The 15195-nt window shown below is 50.2% G+C and overlaps 1 long non-coding RNA gene across 1 annotated transcript in view; it reads left to right on the forward strand.

Annotated features, from left to right (window-relative positions):
* The window catches only part of LOC310668664, a 187234-nt gene that overhangs the window by 117268 nt on the left and 54771 nt on the right, over nt 1–15195 (forward strand). The gene's annotated exons all lie outside the window — the stretch shown is intronic.

Consider the following 15195-nt stretch of genomic DNA (forward strand, 5'->3'; position numbering starts at 1 on the left):
CGTAGAGCGCATGGCAGTAGTCCAAGCGGGAGATAACCAGAGCATGCACCACTCTGGCCCGACAGTCTGCGGGCAGGTAGGGTCTCATCCTGCATACCAGATGGAGCTGGTAGACAGCTGCCCTGGACACAGAATTAACCTGCGCCTCCATGGACAGCTGTGAGTCCAAAATGACTCCCAGGCTGCGCACCTGGTCCTTCAGGGGCACAGTTGCCCCATTCAGGACCAGGGAATCCCCCACACCCGCCCGCTCCGTCCCCCCAAAACAGTACTTATGTTTTGTCAGGATTCAACCTCAATCTGTTAGCCGCCATCCATCCTCCAACCGCCTCCAGGCGCTCAACAACGCCTCTCCTTGTTCCGTGGGCAAAAACACGGCAATATCCGCTCCCAGCTACGCTGGTGCTTCAGGTTCGGGGATTTCAATAACACGACAAGGGGGATTTGAAACTGAGCTGCAAGGATTTTCTTCCAGTGGCTTAAAATTCCCTGGCTGCACTGAGCTCACCCCGTCAACTCGGACAGGCTCGTGTGTGTGTTTTCTTATTTCGCCGGGTCTAGACAGGACCACAGGAGTCTGAATTTCATCTAGGTTTTGCCTCTGCAAAACCTAGCCCTCTTCCCCCAGCAGATGTCTTTCACTGAGGCCGTCTGAAGTGGGGGAGCAGGAAAGACTTGGAAGTATGTTTCCGAGCACAATTCAAAGTGTTGGTGCTGACCTTGAAAGCCCTAAATGGCCTCGGTCCAGTATACCTGAAGGAGCGTCTCCACCCCCATCGTTCTACCTGGACGCTGAGGTCTAGTGCCGAGGGCCTTCTGGCGGTTCCCTCCCTGCGAGAAGTGAGGTTACGGAGAAGCAGGCAGAGGGCCTTCTTGGTGGTGGCGCCCGCCCTGTGGAAAGCCCTCCCGTCAGATGTCAAGGAAATAAACAGCTATCTGACTTTTAGTCAGCTGACAGGAAATAAGGCTACATCCAGCCTTATAAATCCTGCTGGCTGATGGCTGGGCTTTGCCTTGTCACTGTTGGTGCTGACCTTGAAAGCCCTAAACGGCCTCAGCCCAGTAGACCTGAAGGAGCGTCTCCACCACCATCGTCCAGCCCAGACACGGAGGTCCAGCTCCGAGGGCCTTCTGGCAGTTCCATCCCTGTGAGAAGTGAGGTTGCAGAGAACCAGGCACAGGGCCTTCTCTGTAGTGGCACCTGCCCTGTGGACGGCCCTCCCATCAGATGTCAAGGAAATAAACAGCTATCTGACTTTTAGAAGACATCTGAAGGCAGCCCTGTTTAGGGAAGCTTTTAATGTTTGATGGATTACTGTATTTTAATATTTTGTTGGAAGCCGCTCAGAGTGGCTGGGGAAGCCCAGCCAGATGTGCGGGGTATAAATAATAAACAACAATACAGTAATCCATCAAACATTAAAAGCTTCCCTAAACAGGGCTGCCTTCAGATGTCTTCTAAAAGTCTGCTAGTTGTTGTTCTCTTTGACATCTGGTGGGAGGGCGTTCCACAGGGCAGGCGCCACCACCGAGAAGGCCCTCCGCTTGGTTCCCTGTAACTTGGCTTCTCACAGTGAGGGAACTACCAGAAGGCCCTCAGCACTAAGGAGAGTCTTGAGGAGCAGAGCGAGAGCTGCATTTGGCCCCCAGGCCTGAAACCCCCCTCCAACTCTGACACACAGCCAGGTCCGGACCTGAAACCCCCGTCTGACTCTATACCTTTTAAGTGTCCCTGTTTTCCAGGGACAGTCCCGGAATCACAGGAGCCGTCCTGGTTTCTGATTTCATCTCCCCAGTGCAAGCCATGTTCACGTGCGCATCTGCAAACTGGGCCACTCGTAGACCCCTGCTGGCAAACATCTCCCCCTATCCGCCTCCTGCCTTTTGAAACACACGCCTCCCCCCGTCGCTGCTGTCTGTCTTCTGCCTGTTTTTAGAGAACCGATTTGAGGCTCCCGCTGTGCCCTGGCAAGGAAAACAGAAGTTAATTGAATCTGCGCCGTCGCCCCCTGCAAGTCCTTGCCACACCGTCGAGACGTAAGGAAGTAGCTCCTCTTCACAGCGACCTGCTGGCTACGAGGGTCTCGGAAAACTCCCTTTGACACCCAAATTGCAGGGGCCGCTTCAGTCAAAATTGCTTCCCTGCTCTTTTTTCCAGGACGGGGGCCACGTTGCATTCTGGGCAGCTTTTTTTGCAAACCTGTTTTGGTTTAAAAACGGACCTCCGGAACGGATTATGGTTGTAAACCCAAGGTACCCCTGTACAGTCGTACCTTGAATCCTGAACACCTTGTGAGTCAAATGTTTTGCCTCCCAAACCCAGAAGCGAGTGTTCTGGTTTGCGAATGTGCTTTGCAACCTGAATGTCCGACGCAGCTTCCGATTGGCTCCAGGAGCTTCTTGCAGCCAATCAGAAGCCGCGCTTTGGTTTCCGAACGTTTTGGAAGTCGAACGGATTTCCGGAACGGATTCCATTCGACTTCCGAGGTACCACTGTCCTTTCCATAATATGTAGTAGATTTGTGTGTGTGCAATCAGAAGGTCGGCGGTTCGAATCCCTGCGACAGGGTCGCAGCTCGGTCCCTGCTCCTGCCAACCTAGCACTTCGAAAGCACACCAGCGCAAGTAGATAAATAGGTACCGCTCTGGCGGGAAGGTAAATGGCGTTTCCGTGCGCTGCTCTGGTTTCACCAGAAGCGTCTCAGTCCTGCTGGCCACATGACACAGAAAAACTGTCTGCAGACAAACGCCGGCTCCCTCGGCCTGTAAAGCGAGATGAGCGCCGCAACCCCAGAGTCGTATGCGACAGGACTTAACTGTCAGGGGTCCTTTACCTTTACCTTTGTTTGTGTGTAATTAATATAAGCATTTTTGTGCATCCTTTGCCCTAATCAACACATTTTTCCTGCAGTGTTTGGGCTGCAAGATTAGCCTGGAAAATACGTGCAAATCTTGAAGGATAGCTGTGTTCTGATTTCTCTGCTGGAAGAGGGCGTCAGGCAGGTTTGCATTTAAAAACACAAACTGGACAAATCTCTCCCTGCACCCCTATTCCTCCCCCAGCCGCCCACTTCCTGGGTGTCCCCTGTTGCAGGACTTTATGTATAGGTTGGGGGGGGGGGTTGCCCCTCCAGCAGATATCACGCACATGCAGCCCACTACCAAAATCAGCACAATCACTTTTGTGACTTGTCCCCACAAAACACTTCATCACAGTTTCTTCCTATCTATTTAAAGGGCCTCTGCTGCAGAATACCAAATGTAAGAATTCACTGATCAATGTATCTATGTACTGGCTCACTGGGAAAACTTCAGAAATTCATCTAGACAGGTGAGCTCAGCTACTCAGCAGCCCCTCTGCCTGAGTGATAATTCCTGGCCTCCTGATACCTGAGTGCCAGACAGGTAGCCATTCCAGAAATAACAAACCCAGATGAAGACAAAAGGGTGTGATTCACTTGGCTGGGAAGCAGGTAAATGTAAATATATTTTTTGTTACACTTGATGGGTGTTTGGTGGAGGGCAAGGGGAACCATGGGGCAGGGTCCAGGATGCTCAGATTACAGCCACCAGACCTCCCCTTTCATGATGTAACCATGATGTATGAGTGACGTAGTTTGGGGGGGGGGGTGTAACATGGGGATTAGCAGCTAATAAAAGTTTGGGGGCTCTTTTGTTTGGGGCTTCCATCTTGTTCCACCTGGTGGCAGGTGGGAGTCCTGTCGCGACAGTCTTCAATAAAGACCAAGCCCACTGGCTGCTGTTTTGCTCCAATATTCTTGCTGGGTGTCTTTGCTTTTTGTCCAAGGGAGCCCTCAGATTTCTCCGTTAACACCCCCAGGCCCCTGTTGTCTTTGTCCATGGAGTTTTCTTGGCAGGGATACTGGAGTGGCTTGCCGGTTCCTGCTCCAGGTGGATCACGTTTGGTCAAAACTCTCCACTATGACCTGTTCATCTTGGGTGCCCTGCTCGGCATAGTTCATAGCTTCTCTGAGTTCTTCAAGCCCCTTCGCCACGGCAAGGCAGTGATCCATGAAGGGGTAAGCAATGACAAACCTAGACAGGATCTTAAAAAGCAGAGACATCACCTTGCCAACAAAGGTCCGTATAGTTCAAGCTATGGTTTATGGTTTAGTGATGTATGGAAGCGAGAGCTGGACCATAAAGAAGGCTGATCGCCGAAGAATGGATGCTTTTGAATTCTGGTGCTGGAGGAGACTCTTGGGAGTCCCATGGACTGCAAGAAGATCAAACCTCTCCATTCTGAAAGAAAATCAGGCCTGAGTGCTCACTGGAAGGACAGATCCTGAAGCTGAGGCTCCAAGACTTTCGGCATCTCATGAGAAGAGAAGACTCCCTGGAAAAGACCCTGATGTTGGGAAAGATGGAGGGCACAAGGTGAAGGGGACGACAGAGGACGAGATGGTGGGACAGTGTTCTCGAAGATACCAGCATAAGTTTGACCAAACTGCGGGAGGCAGTGGAAGACAGGAGGGCCTGGCGTGCTCTGGTCCAGGGGGTCACGAAGAGCCGGACACGACTGAACGACTAAACAACAACAACAACCCCCAGGCCCTATCCCGATTCCCACGGCGCCATCCTTCGACTCAGCATAACAACGAGTCCACTGGTCTATCTTCGCTCGGCTGTGTCAGGAATGTCTGAGATGTGAAACCAGCGAGAGGGAGGTTTAATGGAAGCCCGTCTTCCTCTCTCGCTTCAAGTGGTGCTTCTGTGAATTGTTAGGCTCTTGACGCCGAGCCGCCCGGAAGGTCGATGCTCTCGGATGCTCGCTTGCACCGCGCATCCACTCTGCGGGGACGGAGACAAGAGATGCTCTCTTTGCCGGCCGCAGAAATTGAGGCTGCCTGGCTCGTGCAAAACCCTGGCTTCCAAGTATTATGGGTAATGTTGACGGCCTGTTTTCTGACCGAAGCATCCACGAGCAAATGGGAAAATGCGTCCTCATCCGGTCTTTGGATTCTTTCGAAACAGACGCCGGCAGCCAAGCCAACGCCACGGGTGTGATGGGCACCCATCATGCCCAAATCTCTCCACCCAGTAAAGATGAGTTTGTTACATTTGCATGCCTCTGCTCCCAGAGATTCAGTGTGGTGTAGTGGTTAAGAGTGGTGGACTTGTGGTCTGGTGAACTGGGTTCGCTTCCCCGCTCCTCCACATGCAGCTGCTGGGTGACCTTGGGCCAGTCACACTTCTCTGAAGTCTCTCAGCCCCACTCACCTCACAGAGTTTTTGTTGTGGGGGAGGAAGGGAAAGGAGATTGTTAGCTGCTTTGAGACTCCTTAAAAAGGTAAAGGGACCCCTGACCATTAGGCCCTGTCGTGGCCGACTCTGAGGTCACAGAATCCTAGAATCATAGAGTTGGAAGAGACCACAAGGGCCATCGAGTCCAACCCCCTGCCAAGCAGGAAACACCATCAGAGCACTCCTGACATATGGTTGTCAAGCCTCTGCTTAAAGACCTCCAAAGAAGGAGACTCCTTGGCAGCAAATTCCACTGTCGAACAGCTCTTACTGTCAGGAAGTTCTTCCTAATGTTTAGGTGGAATCTTCTTTCTTGTAGTTTGGATCCATTGCTCCGTGTCCGCTTCTCTGGAGCAGCAGAAAACAACCTTTCTCCCTCCTCTATATGACATCCTTTTATATATTTGAACATGGCTATCATATCACCCCTTAGGTTGTGGCGCTCATCTTGCTTTCAGGCCGAGGGAGCCGGCGTTTGTCCGCAGACAGCTTTCCGGGTCATGTGGCCAGCGGGACTAAACCGCTTCTGGCGCATGACGGAAACTAGAGCATGTGGAAATGCCGTTTACCTTCCCGCTGGAGCGGTACCTCTTTATCTACTTGCGCTGGCGTGCTTTCGAACTGCTAGGTTGGCAGGAGCAGGGACCGAGCAACGGGAGCTCACCCCGTTGCAGGGATTCGAACCGCCGACCTTCTGAACTGCAAGCCTGCTCTGGAGTCCCCTCAAACTGCCCCCACAGAAAACACCCACCAGTAGCAAACTGATAACCCCAGATGCTGCAGCGAAGCCAAATCGATGTCTCGCCTTGCAAACTCTATTTTTTAAAAAGCTGCCCCCAGGAACTCGGAAAGCTACTGGCTTCCACGGATGGTGGTTTTCTCCTTCTTCTTCTTTTGCCGCAGCACAGAGGGCATTTGGCCCAGATTGCGAGATGTTGAGTTGGGGAAGCTTTCCCTGGGAGCAGGGGAAGTGGACAGTCTAATCAACGCTTGGGAGAAAAAACCGCCAGGCCTCGAGAGGGTAATAGGTTCCCATAGCAACTTTTGACACAGATTTTTTGGGGGGGAGAGGAGGGGGGGCAATGGATGAGAGAGCATGGGGGTGGGGGAGGGGATAAGTGGTCGGAAACAAAGAGGGATGAGAAAGTGGCCTGGAACGCTGGACGGATGGACGGAGAGCTGTGCCGATTCTGACATTTCTTGCTGAGAGCGGCCAGCCAGAAACCCCCAGGGAAAATGCCCTTTGTTGTTGTTGTTGAGTCGTTTAGTCATGTCCGACTCTTCGTGACCCCCTGGACCAGAGCACGCCAGGCACTCCTGTCTTCCACTGCCTCCAGCAGTTTGGTCAAACTCATGCTGGTAGCTTCGAGAACACTGTCCCACCATCTCGTCCTCTGTCGTCCCCTTCTCCTTGTGCCCTCCATCTTTCCCAGCATCAGGGTCTTTTCCAGGGAGTCTTCTCTTCTCCTGAGGTGGCCAAAGTCTTGGAGCCTCAGCTTCAGGATCTGTCCTTCCAGTGAGCACTCAGGGCTGATTTCCTTCAGAATGGAGAGGTTGGATCTTCTTGCAGTCCATGGGACTCTCAAGAGTCTCCTCCAGCACCAGAATTCAAAAGCATCCATTCTTCGGCGATCAGCCTTCTTGATGGTCCAGCTCTCGCTTCCGTACATCACTACTGGGAAAACCATAGCTTGAACTATACGAACCTTTGTCGGCAAGGTGATGTCTCTGCTTTTTAAGATGCTGTCTAGGTAGGGACAACTCTGCTACTTAACCACCACCTTCCTCGCTCAGGACACCGAACTCAGAGGGATAAGGCTGGGGAGATGTTGCACCGCGGAACACACCTGCTGGAAGATTCATAGCATCTTAGACTTGGGAAGTACCCAAAGGTCATCTAGTCCAACCCTCTGCAATGCAGGAATCTCAGCTAAAGCACCCAGGACAGATGGCTGCCCAACCTCTGCTTAAAAACCACCCAGGAAGGGGAGTCCACCACGGTCGAACAGCTCTGACTGTCAGAAAGATGTTGAGTCGGAATCCACTTCCTTGTAACTTGAAGCCACGGGTTCGAGTCCTGCCCTCCAGAGCAGGAGAAAACAAGTGTGCTCCCTCCTCCATGTGACAGCCCTTCAGATATTTGAAGGGCTCTCATATCTCCTCTTTTCCAGGCTAAGCATTCCCAGCTCCTTCAACCGTTCCTCATCAGGCTTGGTTTCTAGACCCTTGATCATTCTTGGTCGCCCTCCTCTGCCCACCTTCCAGCTTGTCAACACCCTTCTTAAATCCTGGTGCCCAGAACTGGACACAGTATTCCAGGTGTGGTCTGACCATTGCAGAATAGAGCGGGACTATCAAAAAATTAGTTTCTTCTCTAGTACGGTGAATCATTAGTTCCGTTGAATAGCACGGTGAATCGTCAGTTCCACTGTTATCCCCATGTCCATTTTCTGTATTTATTTCCCCCCAATTTGAACTATAAAATGGTGATTTTTCTTGATTCAGAATGAGAGTACCCCTAAACATTTTATTAGAAAAAAACCCCCACTGCTAATCATTCAAATACTAAATTATATAATTTAGGTCACCTCCCCCCATCCCCACATGTTCAAATTAATGGTTTGATGGTTTTCTTTATTTCTGCATTCCAAAATCTTAATTTCAGCTACATTCTGGTTGAAATAATAATCGCTTATACAACAACTGCAATATTCATAACTTCCATTTCATGTCGACACATTAAGTGATTTATGAAAACTACAAGTGAGGCACTCAAACCATATCCCTGTGTGTGGCAATTAATTCTGTCTGTGATTGAGGAATGATGGAGAACAGCAACAGGGAAAAGAGAGATGTAACATTTTACAAGAACAAGGTCCTTCTCCTTAGTTGCACCTTCAACTTTCGTGTATAAAGAGATGGTTAGAAGTTTGAGTGGGTGGCATGTGGCTATGATATAAGAAACAGCGAGGCAGGGGGAGAGGGTAACATTTTGTGGGAAATTGAGATTCAAGCTCAAACACTGCCCTTTGAAAGCACCAACAAGCCAGGAAAAAAATGACAGAAACAAATAGGTTTAGAGACATCACCTTGCCAACAAAGGTCCTTATAGTTAAAGCTATGGTTTTCCCAGTAGTGATGTATGGAAGTGAGAGCTGGACCCTAAAGAAGGCTGATCGCCGAAGAATGGATGCTTTTGAATTCTGGTGCTGGAGGAGACTCTTGAGAGTCCCATGGACTGCAAGAAGATCCAACCTCTCCATTCGGAAGGAAATCAGCCCTGAGTGCTCACTGGAAGGACAGATCCTGAAGCTGAGGCTCCAAGACTTTGGCCACCTCATGAGAAGAGAAGACTCCCTGGAAAAGACCCTGATGTGGGGAAAGATGGAGGGCACAAGGAGAAGGGGACGACGGAGGACGAGATGGTGGGACAGTGTTCTCAAAGTTACCAGCATGAGTTTGCCAAACTGCGGGAGGCAGTGGAAGACAGGAGTGCCTGGCGTGCTCTGGTCCATGGAGTCACTAAACGACAACAACAACAAAACATTTTACAAGAACAAGGTCCTTCTCCTTAGCTGCACCTCTTTGTATATAAAGAGATGGTTAGAAGTTTGAGTGGGTGGCATGTGGCTATGATATAAGAAACAGCCAGACAGGGAGAGAGGGCAAAATTTTGTGGGCGATTGAGATTCAAGCTCAAGCACTGCCCTTTGATACCTGACAGCATCAACAAGCCAAAAAAATGACAGAAATAAATAATCAAGGATAGTCCAGGTTTACTACTGCCTGACCAAAACCTTTTGAAAACCCCTCAACAACTACATTTGGGGGTACAAAAACCAACCAAACACCTGCCTTATATCAAGTCCATCGAGTTCAATATTGCCTACACTGGCTGGAAGCATCTCACCATCTCTTTATGGGTACCACCTCTTGCCAGAACAGCAGGAGGGATATGTATTTGGTTTCATTATAAATTTATACAGTGGTACCTGCAGTTGTGGACGGGATCCGTTCCGGAGGTGCGGTCGGATCCCGAGGTTTCCGCAACCTGAGGACCGCTTCTGCGCATGAGCACATGGCGAAACCAGGTAAAATACTTCTGGGTTTGCCGTGGTGAGCCAGAGCAGCGCACGGAAACGCCGTTTACCTTCCCGCCGGAGCGGTACCTATTTATCTACTTGCACTTTGATGTGCTTTCGAACTGCTAGGTGGGCAGGAGCAGGGACCGAGCAACGGGAGCTCACCCCATCGCGGGATTTGAACCGCTGACCTTCCGATCAGCAAGTCCTAGGCTCTGTGGTTTAACCCACAGCGCCACCCGCATCCTACTTAGCCTATACATAAATCTGGCCCTGGTCTCCTGAGGTCCTCCTCCCTGTGTCCTTTCCACTGCACAATTGCGGAGAGAAGGATAAGCAGGGCAGTACTCCGTATCAACTTCTTGGGCGGCTGTCAATCATGCTCATTTCTGCAGCATTCTGGGCTCGGGCAGAGATGATTTCCATCTGTCTTTTCCAAAAACGGATTTCAGATGCGCTGCATATCTTGGGTTCTTGTTGTTGTTTCCCCCCTGACATTCCCGGCTCAACAAATAGGCCTGTTGGGATTCAGTATCTGCTTGGCTCCTAGTGGCGTCTTGGGGTGCGATTGTGTGCAGAAACAGGGGGAGAGAGAGAGAGAGCCTTATGTTCCAGCCCCGAAAGAGATCTCAACAAACGCTGAATTCATTCCTAATACTAACAGCAATAGAGATGAAACTGAAAATTTCTGGCATCGCCGTCAAATGCTTCCCTGCAGACCTCAGGGCTGAGATATTCCCTGGGTGGATGTCTGCAGGAAATGGGAATATTCCTGGCAGAATGGGTCCCTAAATGCAGCAGGCAGGCTGACAGTATTTTGAAGAAACTTTAGCGCCAAAAGCCACCCATAAAAATATTAACGCTGCAATTCTATGGCCTCTGGAAGGGTGTTTTGGGGGCCACAATAACACCATTAAGCCTGCAATCCTATGGCCCCTGACAGAATGTTGCAAGGGCCACAATATAACCTGGGAGGGTATCTCAGGGGCCACAGTAGGACCCTTGGGCCTGTAATGCAATGGCCCCTGCGAAGATGTTTTGAGGGCCGTAGAAAAACCTGGGAGTGGCTGGTGGGGGCCACGGTAAGATCGTTCACCCTGCAATCCTGTGGCCCCCGGGAGGGTATCTTAGGGAGCCACAGGAAAGATCAGATTTCCCTCCGTGAGGACAAAGGGTGTGTGTGTGAGAGAGAGCACTCTAACCTGGAAGTTAGATGCCTTCTCGCCACTGCAGATACCTCCAGACTCTGTATTGACGTTGGTTAGGGTCCCCCAAGACACCCCCAAACTGGGGTGCGGTGGAAACTCTGCCAGCCCAGGAGGCAGCATAGATTCACCATATTTTTCGCTCTATAAGACGCACCAGACCACAAGACGCACCTAGTTTTTGGAGGAGGAAAACAAGGAAAAAAATATTCTGAATCTCAGAAGCCAGAACAGCAAGAGGGAGCGCTGCGCAGCAAAAGCAGCAATCCCTCTTGCTGTTCTGGCTTCTGGGATAGCTGCGCAGCTTGCATTTGCTCCATAAGACGCACACACATTTCCCCTTACTTTTTAGGAGGGGAAAAGTGAGTCTTATAGAGCAAAAAATACGGTATTTTCCTTTCTTGCTGACTGCTCCACTGAGGATGAGCGAGCGAGTGTTTTGCCACTCTCTCTGCCTTCCCCGCCCCTCATCCGCCCACACACCTATCCGCCCACCTGTGGACCCATCCAACAGCCCCCCCACACGACTGCCCAGATTTCTGTTATGCTAGAGCAGAATGAAAGATCTACTTATGTATGCATTTCATAGATTTTTGCTCTGGGTAAAACAAAAAAAAAACCACAACAAAAATCGTCCAGGAAGCGGATTGCAACGTACTTTGAAATGCAAAGTAAATAATCAAGCCGTGAAAACAATGAACCGTATTCGGCACGGGAATTGTTAAAAATAACAAACAAGGTCAAGGCCTGGTTAAATGCTCTGCGCATGAAAATCAAGCCAATGCGGACTGGTCTGGGTAGCAGTGCCTTCCGAAACGCGCATGTCACGATGCTGCTGTGGTCTAAACCCCTGAGCCTCTTGAGCTTGCCGATCAGGAGGTCGGCGGTTCAAATCCCCGCAACGGAGTGAGCTCCCGTTGCTCGGTCCCTGCTCCTGCCAACCTAGCAGTTCGAAAGCACGCCGGTGCAAGTAGATAAATAGGTACCGCTCCGGCGGGGAGGTAAACGGTGTTTTGTGTTGTGTAGGCTCCTAGGATGTAAGTCATGGGCCCCGCCTGCTCGCCTGCTCCCTAAAATATCCCTGGTTTGCTCCTTTCTATATATAGGGTGCCGGCATTCTGCATGGGACGCAGGTGGTGCTGTGGGTTAAACCACAGAGCCTAGGACTTGCCGATCAGAAGGTTGGCTGTTCGAATCCCTGTGACAGGGTGAGCTCCCATTGCTCGGTCCCTGCTCCTGCCCACCTAGCAGTTCGAAAGCACGTCAAAGTGTGAGTAGATAAATAGGTACTGCTCTGGCGGGAAGGTAAACGGTGTTTCAGTGCGCTGCTCTGGTTCACCAGAGGTGGCTTAGTCCTGCTGGCCACATGACCCGGAAGCTGTATGCCAGCTCCCTTGGCCAATAAAGCGAGATGAGCGCCGCAACCTCAGAGTCGGTCACGACTGGACCTAATGGTCAGGGGTCCCTTTACCTTTACCTTTACCTTTACATTCTGCACGGACTGGTTGCATGGCCACAGGGGCAAATGGCTTGAGATACATTTGAGGTCCATAAATGACCATACAGCATATGTTCAACACAAAAAAACACAGCGGCAATTTGTTGTTGACAAAGGACAGCTGGACATAGAAAGGGCCCCATTACCTTCAGTAGCTTAGGGCAGGCATAGGCAAACTCCAGCCCTCCAGATGTTTGGGACTACAACTCCCATCATCCCTAGGAAACAGGACCAGTGGTCAGGGATGATGGGAATTGTAGTCCCAAACATCTGGAGGGCCGGAGTTTGCTTATACCTGGATTAGGGCCTCATCAAACCGAAATCCAGCCCTGCTTGGGGGCAGCTGGTGGGGCACTGTGAGAATGCTGAACTTTTTTTGCCCTGGTCCGGCAACCTCGTGTTGTGTGCTTTTCTCACTCCTGCAGGAGTTGCTAAGAGATCCATCCCAAATTTGTGCAAGGGGGGTGGGCAGCCAAGAATGTGTCCCGCTGCTTCGCCGTCTCCCCGCAAGCCCCCACTGTTTTGACAGCTCGTGGCGCAAACGGTTCCACTTAGAGATTTCATGCCAACCCAAACTCATCCCGGCTTCCCCCGACGCTTTTTCGCCACCAGACTCTGGCGACTGCCTAATCACTGTTTTCGTTTGGGGCTCGCTTCTCTGCCTCACCCAGTTGCTTAATTTGCCTTTAAGAAACGTTAATACGGATAAATAATGCAGGGGGGTTGCTGCTGGGAACCGCGTCTGCTGTGTGTTTTCATCCTTCTTTTTTTTGCATATGCATCTCAGCCATCGTGGCTGCCAGCTCCATCCCTCTGGATAGCAGTGAGCTGTAACTCAAAGAGGAAAAGCGTCTTGCATTTCTGCTTTTCCTCGTTGCCACATCGCGGCTCGCTTTCGTTCCCCGTTAAATGCTTCACGGACTCCACAGGTTCCCTACCCAATTTCGGCGGGGCAAATAGGATAAGCTTTGCAAGAGATGAGGCGCGTGCAGGGTAAGCTTTGCAAGAGGTGAGATGCAAAGGAGATAAGCTTTGCAAGAGGTGAGGTGCTAGTAAGATAAATGCAAAGGAGATAAGCTTTGCAAGAGGTGAGGTGCAAGTAAGATAAACTCTGTAGGAGGTGAGATGCAAAGGAGATAAGCTTTGCAAGAGATGAGGTGCAAGTAAGATAAACTTTGCAAGAGGTGAGATGCAAAGGAGATAAGCTTTGCAAGAGGTGAGGTGCAAGTAAGATAAACTTTGCAAGAGGTGAGGGGCAAACAGGCTCCCCCTTGTGAGAGGTGACCTGCAAAGGAGGGGTGTTCTTAAACATCTCAAGAACAGACACGAGGAGTATCTGGCCAAATTAGGCCAGTACGTTTCCGAGCATAATTTAAAGTGTTGGTGCTGACCTTGAAAGCCCTAAACGGTCTCGGCCAAGTATACCTGAAGGAGCATCTCCACCCCCATCAGTCAGCCCAGACACTGAGGTCCAGCTCCAAGGGCCTTCTGGCGGTTCCCTCCCTGCAAGAGGGTTACGGGGAGCCAGGCAGAGGGCCTTCTCGGTGGTGGTGCCCTTCCTGTGGAATGCCCTCCCATCAGATGTCAAGGAAATAAACAACTATCTGACTTTTAGGAGACATCTGAAGGCAGCCCTGTTTAGGGAAGCTTTTAATGTTTGATGTTTTATTGTGTTTTCAATATTCTGTTGGGAGCTCTCCAAAGCGGCTGGGGATGGGCGGGAATATAAGTCATAAGCTGTTATTATCATTATTATTGTCATTATCCTATTATAAAACAGCATGATTTATAATATTATAAAGCAGCCAGATGGGCAGGGTCTAGGGGTCTGGGCAGAGTCCCTCCCAGCCCTATTTGGGTAGGCCAGCAGGGGGGAATTGAAGCTGAGACATAATAATAATAATAATAATAATAATAATAATAATAAAGCTGGCAGTAGTCTTGATAGGACTTGCAAGGTAGTTTCCCACCAAGTACCGAAACACTTTGCCCCTGACATCCTATATGACATCAGGTTTGGGATAGGTAAACATTGGGTGCAAAGGGACAATCTTTTCCTAAGGTAAAGAGACCCCTGACAATTAGGTCCAGTCGTGGCCGACTCTGGGGTTGTGGCGCTCATCTTGCTTTACTGGCCGAGGGAGACGGCGTACAGCTTCCAGGTCATGTGGCCAGCAGGACTGAGCCGCTTCTGGCGAACCAGAGCAGCACACAGAAACGACATTTACCTTCCCGCCGGAGTGGTACCTATTTATCTACTTGCACTTTGACGTGCTTTCGAACTGCTAGGTTGGCAGGAGCAGGGACCAAGCAATGGGAGCTCACCCCGTCACGGGGATTCGAACCGCCGACCTTCTGATCGGCAAGTCCTAGGCTCTGTGGTTTAACCCACAGCGCCACCCAATCTTTTCCTACCCAGGGTGAAATATTTGCCGTTTTTGACAGCCAGCTGCATTTCCTGCGCTCTCGCCTCTCGCGGAGGCTGAGAGCGCGCAAGATTTCCCACGCTGCAATTGGGCCGGCTCTCGGAAATGGCGGAAAGGGAAATTGGAAGCGAGATGCAAATAGAACTTAATTACAACCTACCAACGAGGAGGAAGATAAAAGCTTTTGCTGTTCTTTTAAATTTCCTTTTCCTTTTGCAAAAAGATGGGTGGTTTGGCGTGAGCGTTTAAGGGCTGAGGCGATCTTTTAGTGTCTCTGCCTGAGGCTGAACTGAAACAGTCTGAAATAAGGTGCCGAAATCCCAAGGGAAAAGAAAAGACCATTTATGTTCGCGACCACGGCTGTGCGGATGTTCTTGGCCCAGAGATGGAAAGAAAACAAAGTCCCTACGATACAATAATAGCAGATGAAGTTGATGGATTATGCAGAAATGGCTGAAATGACTAGAAGAATCAGAAATCAGGAAGACCAAAATTTTAATAAGGAATAGGGAAAATAGACCATTGTAAACAGTTAAAATTGGTAGCAGGACTGGAATATCGCTTGTAGTTTAAGGGTGAATTCTGGACACAATGGAGATGTAAAAGATTTGGACGATCATAAAAGATGCGGGAGGAAATGATTAATAACAGGACCCACAAATCTTGTTTTTATTATTTATGTTTGACATATCTCTGCAAAAATTTAATTTGGAAAACCA

This window comes from Podarcis tiliguerta (genome assembly GCF_965153285.1).
Source record: "Podarcis tiliguerta genome assembly, chromosome: 18".
NCBI lineage: Eukaryota > Metazoa > Chordata > Lepidosauria > Squamata > Lacertidae > Podarcis > Podarcis tiliguerta.